An 18,195-nucleotide genomic window follows, 5' to 3' on the forward strand; every position below is an offset into this window, starting at 1 on the left:
CATTACCAAGACTCTTTGCACATTTTGAAATTCAATATTTTTGTTTATTGTATTTAAAATGCTCTTTGCGTATTCTAGATAAAAGTCCTTTATCAGGTATATATATTGTACAAATATTTTCTTCCAGTCAGTAGCTTGTTTTTCCATTCTCTTAGTAGTGTCTCTCACAAAGCAGAAATTTTATTTTTAGTAAAGCCCATTTTTCATTTCTTTCTAGCATTTTCTCAAATCTTTTCTGTTATTTCTGAAAATACATTGACAAACTCACCAAAATGGTCTTCTGTGTTATTTTGTAAAATTTTCATGGTTTTGCCTTTTACAGTTAGGATTATGATCCATTTTGAATTTATTTTTGGGAAAAGCGTAAAGTTTCTGTCTAGTTTCCTATTTTCATATATGGATGTCTAATGGTTCTGATTCTATTTGTTAAAACACTATCCTTTCTCTATTAAATTGTCTTTGCTATATTTATCGAAGTTCAACTGAGTTTATTTGAATGAAGGGATGTTTCATCTCACCTTTAAAAAATAACTATCATGATTTGAATACAAAATGTCCCCCTAAAGGCTCATGGGATCAAAGCAGGGCTTTTCAAAGGCAACTGGAGCATGAGTACTCTAACTTTGTCAGTAGATTAATCCACTGAAGGATTTATAATTTGATAACGTTATTGAAAAGTGATGAAGTCAGAGGAGGTGAGGCCCACTTAAAGGGAACAGGCCAAAGAAGCGAGACCTTGGGGAGTGTAACTAGCTCTGGTCCACTTGTCTCCAGCTCTCTCCCTCTCCCTCTGCTTCCTGGCTGCCATGAAATGAGCCGCTCTCCTGCACCCCACCCTTGCGCACTGATGTTTCTGCCTCACCACAGGTCGAAAAGCAATGGAACCAGCTGGCCCTCGACTGAAATCTGAACATGTGAGTAAAAGTAAACCTTTCCTCCTTTAAACTGTTTTTCTCTAATGTTTTGTCACAGCAACAGAAAACTGATACAACACAAGTAGCCTGTTTTTGTAAATGAAATAAAAGACAGGATGTATACAGAGAGCTTTCTACTGGTTTGATGATGGGGTAAAGTTGGCTATCTTTTGTTTCATTAATCACTCTTCAGAAACAAGGATAATTACAGGCAGATGCAGATTTTTATTTGATGACAGTAGAGTTTGGGTTTGTTTTTTTTTTAAAGAAATTCTAAATCACTTTGTGCAAGAAAGGATTAGCAAATTCAGTCCTGGTTGAATGAGGGTGCTGGGAGACACTTAGATTTGCATGTAGGGCTGCAAAACACTAAACAGCTGGAATTCCCCAGCTGTCATGACTCCTAAAGCAAGGCCTTCTTTTGAACATCAGAAATGGGTAATTTGGCTATGACACATCTCTGAAAGCTGTTTTACACCATAAAGGAATATGATGTGTGCATGCCCAAACACAGACACAGACACACACACACACACACACACACACACACACACACACTCAACCCTGTGCCATAAAGAACTTCAGTATAAACCAGAAAAAATTCCTCCCATGTTGGAAGACTGGCTTCTAAGGTATGAACATTCTTTAATTCACCTGTAGAGGATAAACCAGATTCCCTCAAAGATAACTAATGCATTTAAAAAAACTAGGACTACTAGAAAAATGTCATAAAAAAATCCAAGAAACAAAAAAACAACTAGCCAAAGAATCCTGATTCAAAATATTGCCATAATTTATGAAAATCATGATCAAAAGTAGACATACATTTAAGATTAAAATGCTTTGTTGTATAAAAATCCCTAGCACAGAGATACAAGGATTCAGAGTTCGCCACTGTCATGATGATCTAATTTATAGTGGCTACTCAAATTAAAAAAATGTTCTTGAATAAAAGACACATTGCCATTAACCCTTCTTAAAATACTGTGCCTTACTTTGAACACACTTATTCCATTCTTCTTGCAACTTTCTGAAGCAGCTCTGGAAATGCTTATTTGTGAGTGTCTTTAGGAGGTGAATGCTGCCCAGTGCCATCCAACTAAAAGGCGGGCTCATAAAACATTGCAGTGCGTCCTCACCCACCTTATTCACCAGATCTGGCACCATGCACTTCTGACTCTTCCCCAAAGTCAGAACGATCATGAAAAGTAAATTGTTCGGATCGTTTCTGGACATGGAGGCAGCCAAAACAGTGCAACTAAATGTATGAAAGAGGACTTCCAGACTGCTTCAGAGAGTGGCACAACTGATGGCATACGCATGTTCAAAGTGAGGGGGAGAATTTTTAGGTAGATTGATAGGAATGCCTTTAATTGTAAATATTTTGCAAAAAAATGTTCTAACATCCACTGTATTTTTTAATTGCATCACAGTGTCAAGAGATGGAAATACGAGGGACCACTTAAAATGTGAGTACTTCCCAAACCCTCCATAGATCCAGCATGATAATCACCTCAGTATTCCTTGAGAAGGATCAAAAGCCAAAGCTGTTCCTCTAACTCCCCTTCTACTTCCCAACCTTAGCATTACCCTTGTTTGCTGGCTCAGACAGGAGTTAGTTACTCCTGTCCAGCAGATGGGCATCTGTGTGTCAGAGTCCCCAGAGCACTAGAAATGGTCACTTCCTGTGAAGAAGGAAGTGAAGACTGGGGAGTTGTTCTAAGGACCTGAGCTATGAACTCCAGTTTATCAGCTGAGATTTGTTGAACATTGTGTGAAGCCTGTTATGAAGGTGAGATATTCTTCAGATGAATTTCCATGCAGAAGATAGCCTTGGAGTACTGAGCCACAAGTGTTTTAGTCAGTTTTGAAGAAAGAATCCGAAAAAACCAAGTACTTTCTTAACAGGTCAGCGTCCTTTGATTCTGTAGGTCTAAGTCTGAATGTGGTAACTTTAAGCAAATTACTCGGCCTCTGGAAACTAGTGGCCCTCTCTGTAAAATGTCTGAGATGTCTGCATGACAGACTGCTGGAGGTTTTAATTGAGATGATTTTTGCAAAGTACCTAATGCAGTGCCTAGTGCGTAGTGGGGAGCTTATGACCATTCAGGCTTTGAGGCTCAACCCCAGGGCCATTGTTCCCAGTGTGGAGGGAGGGCACTGGATGCTGTAGGAAGTGGAGGCACAGTGCTGTTCGTGAGCAAGGCTGAGGTCATTGGTATTCTCACTCGCAGCTCCAGACAGTTACATCAGACTGGAGCCAGAACAGAAACTCAGTGGCCCTTCTGTTTCATTTCCGTTGTGTAAGGCATGTGAAAAGGCATAAGGTGGATAGAAGAAGGTCCCAAAGTTTCCACTTTGTCTTCTTTTTGTTAACTAATTTGAGAAGGCAAATCAGTTAAGAATTCAAGTTCTTCATTTTTCACTGGTGAGATGAAAGACTTTGACCAGGTAATCTGTAATGTTGTTTCTAGAGTTCTTTCATTAACAAATAACCTGGGGCCTATTCAACCCTTTTATCCTGGTATTGCTACAGACAGGAAATCTGGTTCTCAAAATGACAATGAAATTCATTGAACATGAATTCCCAGGGGGTAGAGGAAATGGGCATGACTTTTCCTACAAGTAGGTAGCATTTAGTCTTTGGCAAGAAAAGGAAGCTGTCAGACTAACCTTAATGTATTCCCCTTCCTTGATATAGTATTAATTAAATCTGCTTAATAATTACTGCAACTGTTTAGCAGAGAAATCTTATGTACAGAGGGCTCAGGGACCAAGCAGGGTACATAAGAAATATGAGAAAGTCAAAGGCATGTTTGAACATTTACCTCTTTTAATTGTAAGAAATTGAGCAGTCCTGGAAGACCTTCCCCAGAGGCTGAGCTTTGTGTGTGGGAACACTGCGGGCTCCCTCCTGCCTGTAGTTACCCCAGCAACTGAGGGAGAGGGAACGCAGGAGCCTCTCGAAAAAGAAAGCCATCGCATCTACTCCCACTTTCTTAACAGGTTTTCTAAATCTTCAATAAGTTTATGTGAGCTGGGAATGAACGTCTGAATTTAGGCTTCAAAAATGTTCCTACCCCCCTCCCCAATCTGTATAATTACTGTTTTTTTCCTGAAGTCTTTCAAAATACTGTAATTAACAGATTGGCAGATAACCCATATAACTGCAGTTAAGGCAAATATAGTATGCAGCTGTCTTTGCATTAAGTGATTAAATCAAATAGCATAGTTTTGAAGTGCGTTTATAAAGCATAAATTTACCTCCTGGCAAAACTGCCTTAAGTAACACACCCTGCACCATCTGTTCGCTCAGTATTAATACCGAGTTTCCCAGGACCATCGCCATGGAGAGCCGAGCTCACAGCTGTGCTGAGCTGAGACACAGGGGATCCGTTCGAGTACTCAGCAACTTTTGGATCTTCTTACAGATGCGGATAGTAATTGTGAACTCACACGTATGCACATCGCATGCACATGTGCAACAGAGGGAAGATTCCACACGGCGTTATGCACGCCACGCACACCACCTCGAGGAGGCTGTGCTTTGATAATTGGGAAGGACTCTGGCTTTCCATGAAGAGGATCATATTCACGTGGGCTTTTATGCACTTATTAAGTGATTTGCTCTTTCATTAAATTGTCCATCCCACAGTAATTTATTCAGTGCCTCTGTGTGTCTGATGAGGACAGGAACCAGGCAGGCAGTCATGAACAGTGACGGTCCTTGTCTACTCTAAGCTGACCGTCTGTCCCAGAAGCCTCATTAATAGGCTGTAATTAAAGACGATGATTTTAGGCAGAACAGAGCCACAGAGAAGCTCAACATCATTTTGGGTTTATAAAGCCAAAAACTATGAATAATTTTTCAATCCAAGAATACATTTAATAAGTGACAGTGGTTCCATTATGAAACATGCTCAGAAACTGTCATGCACAGTGGTAGCCTCAAAGGACAATGAGGAAAAACATGGACACTGTGGGCAAGCGAATGGCAGCGAGCGGTAGAAAGTCCTGGGGCAGCCATGATTCGGGCTCCTCCACAGGAGCCCTGAGAAGTGGGGCATCTGAGGGGCTTTCCTGATGGGATGGTTATGAACCCTGCTAAACTGTCTGGGACTCTTTCAACATTATTTGTACCCAGGTGCCTCTGCCCCATGGATCTGCATCCACAGGACCCTCTCATGGCCTCCGGGAGAGGTCCTTTTGGGCGGGTCGAGAAATGGGAGGCCTTCTGAAGGAAATTTTAATCTGCAAAATCGGTGTCACTCCAAGCCAACTCCATCATACTCTCCGGGATTGCAGCCTGAGAGCTTTACCATCCTCTGCAGGTACCTACCTATCTCATGACTGAGAATCGCCTATGTAAGTGACTTCTACAATGCTAATTTAGAGACTCCAACTTTAGAGGAAAGTGGAAAATAGGAAACTGTGTCAAAGAAAAATAGCCTTGTGTAATTCAGGATGATTGGAAGAGGAGGGGCTGGAGTCTGTGGAGCTGACTCAAAAATCCCTCTTTTGTACTGGGTTAACTGAAGAGCAAGTGAAAACCTAGATGAATTAGCTAGAGCACATTCTGCTCTGATTTGGTTTTCTCTTGGAAGTCATGCATAAAAAAAATATAAATATCACAAAAGTCAAAGACACAATTGACTGAAACTCATCTATGTTCTTGGAGGTGCAAAGGTATGGCTCGCAAGTCCTACTTTACGGCCATAAAGTTGTGCTTACAGAGATCATAGGGATCTTCTAGGTCAGTGTTACCACTTCTTGTATGAAAATACAGTAGCGCAAAGACGGTACTGGAATTTTCCAGGATCTCACACTAACATGAGGCATGAATTCAACTAAAGCCCAGGTTTTTTAGTTTCCACATGGGCGATCCTTTTATTTTACATCAACTTCCACATTTGCAGCATATAGTGAAAAGCAAAGTCAATCACAAAGAAATTGCTTTTCTTCCCTCATGATTTTCATAACAAGAGTGTTTTGGGCATGAGAACAAAGATCAAGAATACATATAATCAGCTGAAAATGAAAGATCAGGTGTTAATATTTAATGAAGGAAAGTGAAAAAAAGTTATTAAATCTTGTTGCTTATATGAGACAGTGAGTATGCAAATAAGCTCTTTTTTTGCGGTTATCTGATAGCTTAGAGATACAGATTATTTGATCATTTTGGAAATTTAGCATTATACAAAATCTTGTCATCCAAAGGATTCATCTTAATAGTAATGCTTTATTATTAGATGGATATAGAACTTTTTGTTGTTAGATCTAAAAAAATAAAGACATTTCTCCTTATTAAAATCTGAATAACAGAGAGTCGCCAGCCTGGACTGCATGATTCAATCTGCAAGAAGAGATATTCTGAACTTTGTTGTGAATCAATATTTATTACTGTATCAGCAGCTTCATTTCATGTGCTCATAATTTATTAGTAGTCTTTATATGGAGGCAGAAACAGATTCCATAATTATTGTGAATCACACACCCTCCAGGCACTTTTTAAATCTAACGTTTGTTCACTGTCAGTTGTACTGAATGTTTCCCATCACAATCCTTAAAGAGCAGGTCACAGAAACCCAGGATCTGGCCTACCCTAATATTTCCATTTTATTAGTCAATGGAAGTTAGCTTAAACTACCAAGCTTAAGATTTATAACCAGAACAGACAATTTAATCATTTTAGGATGTGTTCCAGCGCAGCTCAAAATTTTAACAGGACTGTGCCCTTCATTTCAGTGCCTCTCCCCCTCAGTGATGCTTCTGTATTTTAACAAAGATAACAGCCCTTCTTTTCAGTTCCCCTTGAGTTAAAACGTGGTATTGAGAAACTATGAGAAAAATCTCCACAAAGGAAGAATCTGAGAGTTTTCAAGGACCTATCAAATCAAGTGAGAAGATGGCATCCTGACAGCAGGTGAGTCTCCAAGCTGTTCCTTAAGAGACCAACCATTAAGAATGTGAAGACTCAAGTTTCTAGAGGTTTACTAGTTCTTTTCTGGTATTTTGAGATTTGATTATATGGAGCTTTTTTTAAATGCCACTTTATAGCTTTAAGAAATGATAGAGGAAGAACCTTAACACAGTAATCATCCCTGGAGGGACAAGAGTAAAAATCACTGCTTGGTACATTCTTGTTTTATACAACTCAAAAGTATTTATCTTCTGGACAAAAGACCATTCATTATAAGAAAGAGTGATGTAATTGAACATGCCTATACCCAGCTAAATAATAAACCAGATAAGTTTGCATCCTAGGCAACAGAACGTATGTTCAGCTCAAGATGGGTAGGCGGATGGATGACTAGGCTGATGGATAGGTGGACAGATAATAAGTAATAGTAAACCAATGTCATCTTGTCTTAGCTAGATCGTGTCCATCTCATGTAGTAAAATAGAGAAGAACTAAAGCAGCGCAGGTATGGAATAGGAGAAATAACCCAGGGAAGACAGAGCTGTATGCCCCTGGCAGGAGCCTTATCCTGCTCTCCTTTACATCCCAAGCATCTACTTAGTTCCTCTCATCCAGTAGTGGTTCAAAAGTTGTTGAGTAAAAGAAAAGAAAAAAAAAAAAAGGTGTAAATGTGATTACATTGTATTTCAGTGAAGAATAATGTTGCTTTTCCATTATGGCTGAAATGAATCTTAGTATCCAGAAGGAAGAAACAGGAAGGCAGTAAGAATGACTTCAAGCTCTTACTCTGAAAGCACCTATCTAGAAAACTCTGGAGAGGCTTCCAAGGGTCAGAAAGAAGGGGAGATGAGCAGGGCCATGAGTCAGGTCAGTTCTAGAGCCAGGAGACCAACAAAGGCCTGGGTGTGTGGTCATCAGCTAAGGAACCTCCAGCAAACCTTCCAGGGGCCTCAGTATCTTATATAAAACAGAGTTAAACTCATTTTCTCCTTAGATCCTTTTCAGGGTTTAATGTGCATTTTTGTAATTCCTGTTCCCTCTTTAAAATCCCTTATCTTACCTCTTGGAAAAAAAGTTGATTATTTATTTTCTGTTTGGGAAAATGGAACCAGACAACAGAAATATTAGTGATCATACTTTTTTCCAGTTATGTTTTGATTTGGGGCGATTTTCTTGGTTCTCAAATAGAGAAGCGAGATTTTGTTTCATGAAAGCCCTAACATGCTGTCTGCATATGATTTCTTAAAAGTAACACCTGGAAAAAATTGGATTTGAGACCAAAAATAAGATTGCTGTAAAAAGAAAAGTCTCTAAAAACATGTCTATATTTTGATGTGTATTTGTAACTACATATGCCAAGTGTCAAAACCTTTGTATTCTTCACTTTTTAATGTCATTCAGTAAAATTTAGTGTTGAGCTCTTTGATAGAGCCTTATGTTTCCTTGTCTTAGCTTTCAATTTGGAAAATCCCATTGCTTCGGTTAGGAATTTCTCCCCAGAGCCAACAAGCTAGAAGTCAAACTCAGGTCACGCCCTCATGGACTAGCACTCTCTCCAGATTCACACACACAGGCAAAGTTGGAGTCTCCTGCATCTGAGCATTTGCTCCTTTTCTGAAGGATGCTGAAAATAAGCTTTTCTGATTAGTAGAACACAGCAATTAAAAATTGACTTTCCAAGAGGCGATGATCAAGAAGAAGGGACAAAGGGAGATGGATCACAAGTCCAAGCGATGCAATGTGTGGGAAAAGCTAATGGGGGCAGGTTCATCTCAGTGTAGAAAACCTGGAAGAAAAGTAGAACTTAGGTAGATGCACTGCCCAGGCAGTGGAAGGTAGGGTGCAGAGGCAAAGGAAAGGGAGAGCTTGGGGTGAAAGGATCAGCCTCGAAAGAAAGGGCTGAAATGAGGTGAAGTCAGGCTTGTGGATAGTTCTTAGCAGATCAGCTCTGTGGAGTAGGAATGAGTTTTTCCTTCTGGTGTTGAGGATCAAACCCAAGGCCTTGTGCATGCGGGGCAAGCACTCTAATAGGTGCAGAACAACAGCCCCAGCCCAGGGTGCTTGCTGTTAATTTGTGAACATATGCAGAGAGAAGTACTGGGTCTTAGCAAGGAGAATTAATCTACAGTCTTGTTTGTCCCTCCTGGAATTCTGAGTAAAGCCCTATGGTAGACTCACCCAGAAAAACTATGAACTTTTGCATAAATAATTTCAGGTCCAGTAAAAAGCTCCTACTGAATCTATATGTATTCTTTTTTTTTGGTGCCGGGGATTGAACTCGGGTCCTTGCACTTGCAAGGCAGGCCACCGAACCACTGAGCTAAATCCCCAGCCCTATATGTATTCATAATGATAATTATTCTTAATCCCAATAAAAACACATTTGTCCTGTGACCAGGATTTTTATTCCACATTCTATATAAACAGGCTGAAAAGGAAAGTGGTAGAATGGCATCTCCTGAGCTGGAGCTGCTGGGCCACAGAGCAGGAGTTTGGAACTGTGATGCAAATATGATTCTTTGTATATGCAATATTTATCTTGATTTCATTTCTTTTTATTTGGGCTTTCTTCCAATTATTTCAAACCTTTTTTGACAATGTTAGAAATGCATTTGGATTAAGAATAGTCAGATAGAGCAGTTTCCTCGCTCATCACCGAGGGAGTGGAACTCGAAGGACTGCCCTCCTCGCTCGGGACATTTCTTAGAATCTCTTATCAGAAAGCAATGTGAGACTGAGAAGAGCTGCAGGAGCTAGGGAGACACCCCGACACTGACACTCTTTACGCAGATTCTCCCCTGGTTGATAGTTTGGCCCAGTTGTGCTTTCCATGTATGCAGACTTTGTCTGAAACTTCTGAAACTCAGTTACATACATCACAATCTTTTCCTTCTGAATATTGCACTGTGCATTGCCTCCAGAAAGGATTATTCTCTGATGTAAATTTCCCTGCCCAGCAATGTCCTTTCTCCACACTATTCAATGCCAGAAGCCATAAAATATGCAGAGGGACTTCTCTGAATACAAATGTGACTTTCATTGGAGGGAGAGTGGATTGGGGTGCAGCAAAGTTCAAAGTGTCAGCTTGCTGTCCTCTGAATATACGCACCCTCCCACAATTCCTAGGTCAAAATCTTTACCCGAGGCCATGGTATTGGGTGGATTTCTTTTGGAAAGTCACCGTGTGATGAAGGCAGAGCCCTATGAATGGATTAGTGTCCTTGTTTCAGAGCACGAGGAAAGCTGCCTGACTTTTTTCCCCATGTGAGGAGAAGGAAAAGGCACTGTCCATGGAAACAGTGCAGGGCTCTGGTAGATCTTAAATACTGCTGTTCAGAGACGGTGCACTGACTTACCAAGAGCTTCTGGGGCCCCTGTGGAAGCAGTTTCTCAATGCTGTGCATCGGCTCCCTTTCCCGGCTCTCTCTGAGCCAGTCCTCCCGTACCTTAGGGCTGACCTAACTAACGGGGATTGCTGAATCTGTGACCCACACTACTCCGTCTGTGCTCGGAGTGGGATCAAATCAAATGTAGCCAGATGTTCCTGGCCTCTGCCTTGCTTTAGTGGAGACCACTGGTAGAAATATCAAATGGGGATCTCAAAGGGGAAATCTTGGCAACTTGAGATTTTCCAGGGAGAGAAGAATGGGAAATTATTTTATCCACCTTAAAAGGGGAATAACAAGAAAGAAAAACACTCTTAATTAATGCAATCCAGAAAGGCATGTTATTCATGCATAATGAATATTTGTAGCTTGCCCAGAGAGAGAAGAGTGAGAAGTTCAGGATTCTTCATTCTTTCCTTGCCTTTTAGCACCAATACAAAGAGCCAGGAAGAGAATGAAAGGTGGAATACTAACGGGTAAGTTTCCACCTATTTAAAAGGTGCCAATCAAACTTCCAAAAAGTGCAGTCTTGAATATCATAATCCTGAATGTTGAACTCCCAAAAGACTAAAATCCCTAAAGTATAAAATCCTCAAAGATCATTATCTCGACAATCTCAATTTTAAAGATTAAAATCCTGAATGTTGAAATCCTGGACACTGAAATTCTAAAAGCCAAGTTCCCTGGAACGGGGTGGGGTGGGGGACAGGCTAGGTAAGGGGGTAGAAAGGTGAAGGCAGGATTGGTCCAGCGTTGGTGGTGCATGAACTACACTTGTTATTCAGTCACATACTGGGTCTGCACTCTCGCTCATGGAATCTTATCTACCTTCGAAACATGCCCCTCAGCAGAGAAGAGACCGAATTCAAAGATCAGCATCTTCTAAACCAGGCATTTGCTGATACAGAGATGCTTCCAGGGCTGCATAGCTCCTTCAAATGCTTATACGTTTGACAATTGACGAAGTTAGGCTTCTTATATTTACCATGAAATCTAAAGTAAGCGTTCTAGTCCATGTTTCTGTTCAGCTGATGGATGACACTTTCAAACTGGTTACCACTGCTTTTTAAATCAAATGTATGCAGTTCATGTCTGTGCTAACCCTGACAATTCCAGAATGTATCTGTTCATTTATATATTACTAGATGGAAAAAGTGAAATAGTTTATAGACAGTTATTGGAGGATTTGGTGGACTTTGCAGAAAAAGACAGATTTCAAATGATTCCCCATACCATCAGGAGAGATTTGAAGTTAGCAGGAATCAAGGATTCCCAAACTGAATTTTGAGGTATGATCAATAAGCTTGCTTTTCCCGCTCAGCTTAATGAGTCTGTCAGCAAATTCAAGCAAGCACCACCAGGCAGGGCAGCAACGTGCACTCCAACCTAAAATGTGTCATTTGTCTACTTTAGTATTTCTTCAGTTGATGCAATTCCAGAAGCTTTTAAGAAATTAAAGTTGCATTTGCCTGAAAAAGACAGCTGGTTCTAAAAAATATATGAACATGGTAGGGTCAGAAAGATACTTGAGCAACAGTGTTACTCGGCATGCCCAGTAAGACAGAGAGAACACGGCACAGCAGAGAGGAAACCAATAGGGGATGCTCACGTCTCTGTGGGTGTCAGTCGGTGTCAGTCGGCTGTTTGGTGCTATCCCAAAAGGCCTGAAAAGTCAGTTCATAGGAGGAATCATTTTAATTCACACCTGCAGAAGTTCTAGTTCTCATTAGGCTGGAGAAGACTCCAGGGAGACAAGCTGCTCACCTCGTGGTGGTCAGAAGCAGACATATGCAGACCCTGAGAGCCAGCGCTACTGGGCTCTCTCCTGCTTCTGTTCTGCCCAGATCAGCACCTCCTCACCAGCATGCACAAGCAGGACAGGGCGGGCTGACAGTTGGCTGTTCCACAGGCCGATCTCCTGTGGAAACACCTTCACAGGCACACCCAGAAGCAGATGTTGCTAACTTCCTGGAAGCTCCCCCATCCACTCAAGTGGACAGTCAGGACTAAACCATCGCACCATACATAGTGAATCAGAGAAGAATTTCAGAAAGTGCAGTCGCATATAGAAAACACATGTGCGCATATCCAGGGAGCCACGCCATCAAAGAAAAGAAGGGCTCTTGGTCAAATGTAAGACTTCAAAATGGAGTAAATGATCACAAAGGTCAGGCAACTCTCATGAACTATCTCTGTGAAATGTCCAATAGTCCATTCCAGTCATACATGTTTTCTTCTCTCTTCTAATTTCCTTCTCAGTTTCTTCATAGTTTTAAATTATTAACATCATTTTTTATACTAGGCAACAAATTTTGCAAAAACTTGCCCATAGAATTCTTTTGTAACAGTTTTAGAGATCAATTGCATCAAACTTTGAAAAATCACAAGAAAAATTTGAAAAACTCTCAATATTGATAACAGAATTACTTTTTGCTTTATATAATACATATTAGTAATATGGAACTGATAAAAGATTTAATGAATTTATTTAATTTTGGCAGATGTAGCTTTGAAATTGATACACTTTGCTTCAAAGTAAAATCAGTTCTGTTAAAGAACCAGTGCTGTCAACATAGATTTGATATTAAAGGCGCATAATTTTTCATTACTTGATTAATTTGTTGGGAAACTTATTTTTTTTGGGGGGGGGTACCAGGGATCAAACTCAGGTCCTTGAACACGCAAGGCAGGCCGTGGAACCACTGAGCTAAATCCCTGGCCTGATGGAAAACTTTTAAGCACATTTGAAACCACTTTGGTATTTGAGTCCTTCTTTGCCACTATAAATTCTATAAAATATAATTGATAATTATATTAAATACAAATATAATATCTGAATTGAGATGTTTTAAAATAGGATATAAATCAAATTGTGAGCATTATCAAAAAAGAATTAAAAATGTCTCATTTATTTACACTGTAAATGTAAAGTATTTTGAACACATTGAATTAATTAAAATATATCATCAACATTAATTTTATTTCTTCTTAAAATGTGCTTACTATAAGTTTATAGTTGCATGTGAGTCTATAGTGTATAGAATACGTTTTCTTTTCTGTTATAAAAAAAACTATTAAGTTGGTTTCTTTTTATGTTTTAGAATCTCTTATCTTCTGAAACATTCTTTACTCTTCGAAATTCTAAATACTGTATTTGGGAAATTCCTTTGTTCATTGCCAGGAATCTGGATGGAGGGGATGGAACGGGTCTAGACCTGTGGGTTCCTTTCATAGCATCTTGTGTGTATTGTTGGCTTTTGTCACCACTAACTGATGCTGTTTCTACTCTTACCCATGTGGCTTTTTAACTTGATAAATAAAAAACAATAAAAACTAGTTAATTCACAATCTATCATCTGTTACCTATGCTTTTTGTCTGTGTTCTTTCTGGTTTCTAACGGAGCATTGTTAATAGTCCTTCTTCTCATTTGCTGCTTGGTACTTTCCACGGACCTTTCACTTTAGCCATCTTGCTTTACTTCTTATACACCTGTGCCATATTTCTGTTATAAAAACTATTAAGTTGGTTTCTTTTTATGTTTTAGAATCTCTTATCTTCTGAAACATTCTTTACTCTTCGAAATTCTAAATACTGTATTTGGGAAATTCCTTTGTTCATTGCCAGGAATCTGGATGGAGGGGATGGAACGGGTCTAGACCTGTGGGTTCCTTTCATAGCATCTTGTGTGTATTGTTGGCTTTTGTCACCACTAACTGATGCTGTTTCTACTCTTACCCATGTGGCTTTTTAACTTGATAAATAAAAAACAATAAAAACTAGTTAATTCACAATCTATCATCTGTTACCTATGCTTTTTGTCTGTGTTCTTTCTGGTTTCTAACGGAGCATTGTTAATAGTCCTTCTTCTCATTTGCTGCTTGGTACTTTCCACGGACCTTTCACTTTAGCCATCTTGCTTTACTTCTTATACACCTGTGCCATTCATATTGCTCTTTTGTTAGTAATACTCTTTCTGCCTTTTAGATGTATTCCTACTTTGTTTATGCTGGTGGGTTTTTATGGTCTGTATTTTGAAGAGACCACATGTGATATGTAGACCATTGAGTAGCACACGGGGGACAGCTGAGCATGGAGGAGAGAGCGGGAGAGATGAAAAGCCAGCTGTTCAGTGCAGACAGGACAGTGGCCAGACCACCTCTCCAGGGCCCGGCCCAGCTTTTGAGCCACGGCCACAGACTCTCTGAGAAGTCATCAGCAGGCTGCTAAGCGTGGCTGGGGATCTTCCGATATGGCCATTGCTGTTCGACATCTACTCAGCGGCTCTGTCTGCAGCTTCTGGAGCTGCCTGAGAGTTTGTCCCCTGCAGTGCCTGTTTGTTCTCTCATGGCTTTCATTCAGGGGAACCAGATCCACAGGGGACAGGGAAGGCCTTTCCTGCCCAAACCTCTCACCCTTCTTAGGCATTGTAACCTCTCCTACCCATGATAAACCTCCTGCTCTCCATATTTTATGTCTGCTTCTTTACTGCCCTTTTTCTTTTTTCCTCTGATTGCTTGAAAATGTAATTTCTCCCATCCTTCCTTGAGGAATATTTAGATTCTTCTGCAGTACAATCCCACTGATTGTTGGGAAATGACTGGTATCTACTTTTCTTAGGTCTGCATTACCAAAAACTCTAAGATGCTATATCTATCTATGCCCTCATTTTCTGAAGGCCTTTTTCTTTTGATAATACTAATCATAAATTGAAAACATAACCTAAATCAAGTAATTCTAGCATTGTAGTTGCCACGCCTAGCCCTATCCTTTAGATGGTATAATTTAGCTGAGGGCCAGAGCAGTTAAGTGACTCATCTCAAATGGCAAGAACATAAGTTACATTCCGTAATAAGTTAATTGTCTCTAGGGGATTTCTTTGCTTTCATGACATTTCTAATCAGAAAGCTTCAGAACCTAGCCCTACTGTTCATTTGCTAATCTTATTAAATTACTTCCTAATGCACTTAACTATGATTATTTTACTCACCTGAGGTTTGATAGATTAATTCCATATATGTAATGAGTGCCTGCTTGATGGAATAATGCATGAAATATTCCACATATTAAGAAAAACTCCTTGTCAAGTGGCTAGATTAGCAAGAAACAAGGTGATCATGGAAAGCCTATTAAAATATATACATACAGTTATTAAAGTTTTAATTAACTAGGTTAGGCTAGCAAACTGATATGATGGTACAGTAGCAAAAGACATGCAAGTAAAGCATCAATCATGAAAAATACACTCAGGTAATCTGGAACACTTGCTGAAGTCCCCCTTTTCCTTAGTTTATCTGTAGTCAGACATTCTCCTTACTCATTTTACAAACGGGTATTTCTCTGGCTATTTATTATGCAACCAACAATTAACCCCTGGGAATAGAGCCTGGAGTTTTCTAAGGAAGGCATTATTGGCCTCCTTTCCTGCAGACATGGTGATATGTCTTGGAAAGAGAAACTCAAATTAGCTACCAGAATGTAAGATAGCACTGAGGGGTGCTCACTCCAGCTTGGGCAGGCAGCAGGGAGGGTAGCAATTTATGACAATTAGACGTACAGCCTCAAAAGGATTAAACACACACACGCACGCACATGCACACACACGCACATGCACACATAGTTAATTTGCCCCCAGGAGGCACAAAAGCCATTTTCCTCCTCTAAATAATTCTGTCAAATGTATCCGTGTTTTCATTAACCACAGAAATAATTTTTTCTGTTCAATGTAGGGTTACACCATACTTTTTTGTGTTAATAAGTATTTATCCTTTAACCTTATACTATTATAGTCATTAACTGTGGTGTGTAAATGTATGAGTTATTACTGTCTAACTTTTGTTGAAAAAGCACAATAGAGGAGTGAAGGTAAAAAACAAACAAAAAAAAACATACAAAGCATGCAGCCAGAGTTTCCTGCCAAGGAACAGGGCACCGAATCCATGACATTTAGTCTCCCTGCCCAACAGCTGCGTCCTGTGGTTTTATTGAAAGAGAACACAGATCAGCCTGAGGAAAATAATATTCCTGAGAACTGCACATTATGGAACTGAAGAAAATGAGAAATTGAATCAAAAACATACATGAGTTACTTTTTTCCTTTTAAATGAAATAAACTGCACTGTGAGCCAGGAAGGGGTCAGATGTAAGACTGGGGTAAGGAAAAGTCTCATTGGAAGATTGGTTACTCCCAGGAAACAAGTGTAAAATGTAAAACATCATCATAAGGAAAATTGAACTAAAATCTTGCTAGGTGATACAAAAAAAATCAGCAAGGAGGAACAAGTGAATGTATACACATGGCTGTGTTACTTAGGAAAGTCCCGTACCTGTCAAAGAATTCCAAGACTGTAGTGGAGAAGCAATATCTCCAACGTGACTTTTTCTTGTACACAATATTTCAAATGAAACAAAATCTGGGGAAAATGTAGCAAGTGCAATCTTTTCTCTTCACATTGCGCTAATGTGTCAGATTGTGCCGTTGAACAGCTTGAGGGAATGGCAGTATTTTAGCAATATTATATGTTAACCTGGCCTTTGTAAATAATCTCTTTACCTGCAAGATGTTCTTAGCTTAAGCAGGTGAAATGTAATTTCCATAGGTAGTTTTCTCTACTTTTTTTTTTTAATAGAGTAACATTTAAATCTTTTTTAAGTAAATGCATTAGATCAGGGTTTGGGGAGGAGGATGTTGAGGACAAAAACACAGGTAACTACATCTGTCCTGGTTGAGTGTGGTTTCCAGTACTTTCAATATTGTCTGATCATGAGAATTTAAAAGACATCGATTCAATTTCTTCTTTTTTTTGGTGCCTGGGATCAAACTTGGGTCCTTGTGCTTGCCAGGCAGGCGCAGGAACCAATTTCTTCATATTTTTGAACTAAACGTATATATAAAAGAGAATCTTGGAAGTATATATACAATACTGCTTCATTCTCTATGATTGTTTTAGAAGCCATTTCACACACACATTATTAAAGAAAAGCATCAGTACAGACGAAGGATCTGAAACAGAACACCTGTGATTTGCTTTGAGCTGTACCTATTTATGCTTCTTGTAAAGGGTGCCTTCCAAAACCTACATGTTTTTAACTGCATTTTACTGTTTTTCCTTTTTCTATGAAACAACTTTTGTTTACATATAAACCATCTACACTGATTCTCTTAAAAATGCCCTAACCCCGTGGAGCCAAGGCCGACAGGCTGGGCGGCCGCTGCTACTCCTCTACGCCTTGCCTCTGAAGCGGAGGTAGGCCGTGTCCACTACGATGAATTATGCAGAGCCGCCAGGCTATTTTTTGGCATGGAAAACTGTGACACGTTAGGTTAAAATTAAATATTGAGTAGGCTTTCTCCTAGCAACGCGAATTAAAGAAAGATGCTTTTGCACCAGCGAAGAAGTCTGGAGGGCCTCCCAGGCCCACGATCTTGCGGGGGAACCGACTGTCACAACACAGAGCAGAAGCAGTGAATGGGTAATGCAGCGCGGCTCTCCAGGGGCTTCCAGAAGCGATCTCCCAGTGTCGGGGTGGGGGTCGCCCGCGACTGTGACCGGGAGCCGGGAAGGTTCTCCCTCTCGCTCACGCCCTCCGGGCCTGGGCTGGGGGCGCGTCCTGCAGGGCAGAGCAGCGGCAGTGAGGCCGGCCAAAAACTCAGGCTGCCACTCTGCCTCAGAAGCCACTTCCCCTCCCTCCCTCCTGGAGCGCTCAGTCAACAGCCTCAGGACTGCGACAGCCTGTGGGACCCTAGGGAGGGACACTGGGAGAGTGGGTACAGGCCGGGAGGAAGTGACCGGCCGCAGAGGAAGCTAGCAAATGCTCGGAAAATCTCAACTCCAAGTTTAACTTGCCTTTGTTAGTTTATTTCCTTCATTTCTTCTTTTTAGTAACATAGTGGAAGCAAATTAAAATGTGATCTATCTTTTTCAAAGCAAAATAAACCGAGCACCCAAAATGGGAAATTTTAGGATAGGCCTATTG

At 40.3% G+C, this 18,195-nt stretch overlaps 1 long non-coding RNA gene across 1 annotated transcript in view; it reads left to right on the forward strand.

Annotated features, from left to right (window-relative positions):
• Positions 1 to 541: 541 nt before the first annotated feature.
• The window catches only part of LOC104866782, a 68,976-nt gene continuing 51,322 nt past the window's right edge, over positions 542 to 18,195 (forward strand). The window contains exons 1-5 of the long non-coding RNA XR_004514875.1: positions 542 to 914; positions 2,348 to 2,383; positions 5,059 to 5,245; positions 6,720 to 6,837; positions 10,649 to 10,696. This is a non-coding gene — a long non-coding RNA (uncharacterized LOC104866782). The remainder of the gene's footprint in view (positions 915 to 2,347; positions 2,384 to 5,058; positions 5,246 to 6,719; positions 6,838 to 10,648; positions 10,697 to 18,195) is intronic.

This window comes from Fukomys damarensis, unplaced genomic scaffold, assembly GCF_012274545.1.
Source record: "Fukomys damarensis isolate Sample0158 unplaced genomic scaffold, DMR_v1.0_HiC HiC_scaffold_31, whole genome shotgun sequence".
Lineage (NCBI taxonomy): Eukaryota > Metazoa > Chordata > Mammalia > Rodentia > Bathyergidae > Fukomys > Fukomys damarensis.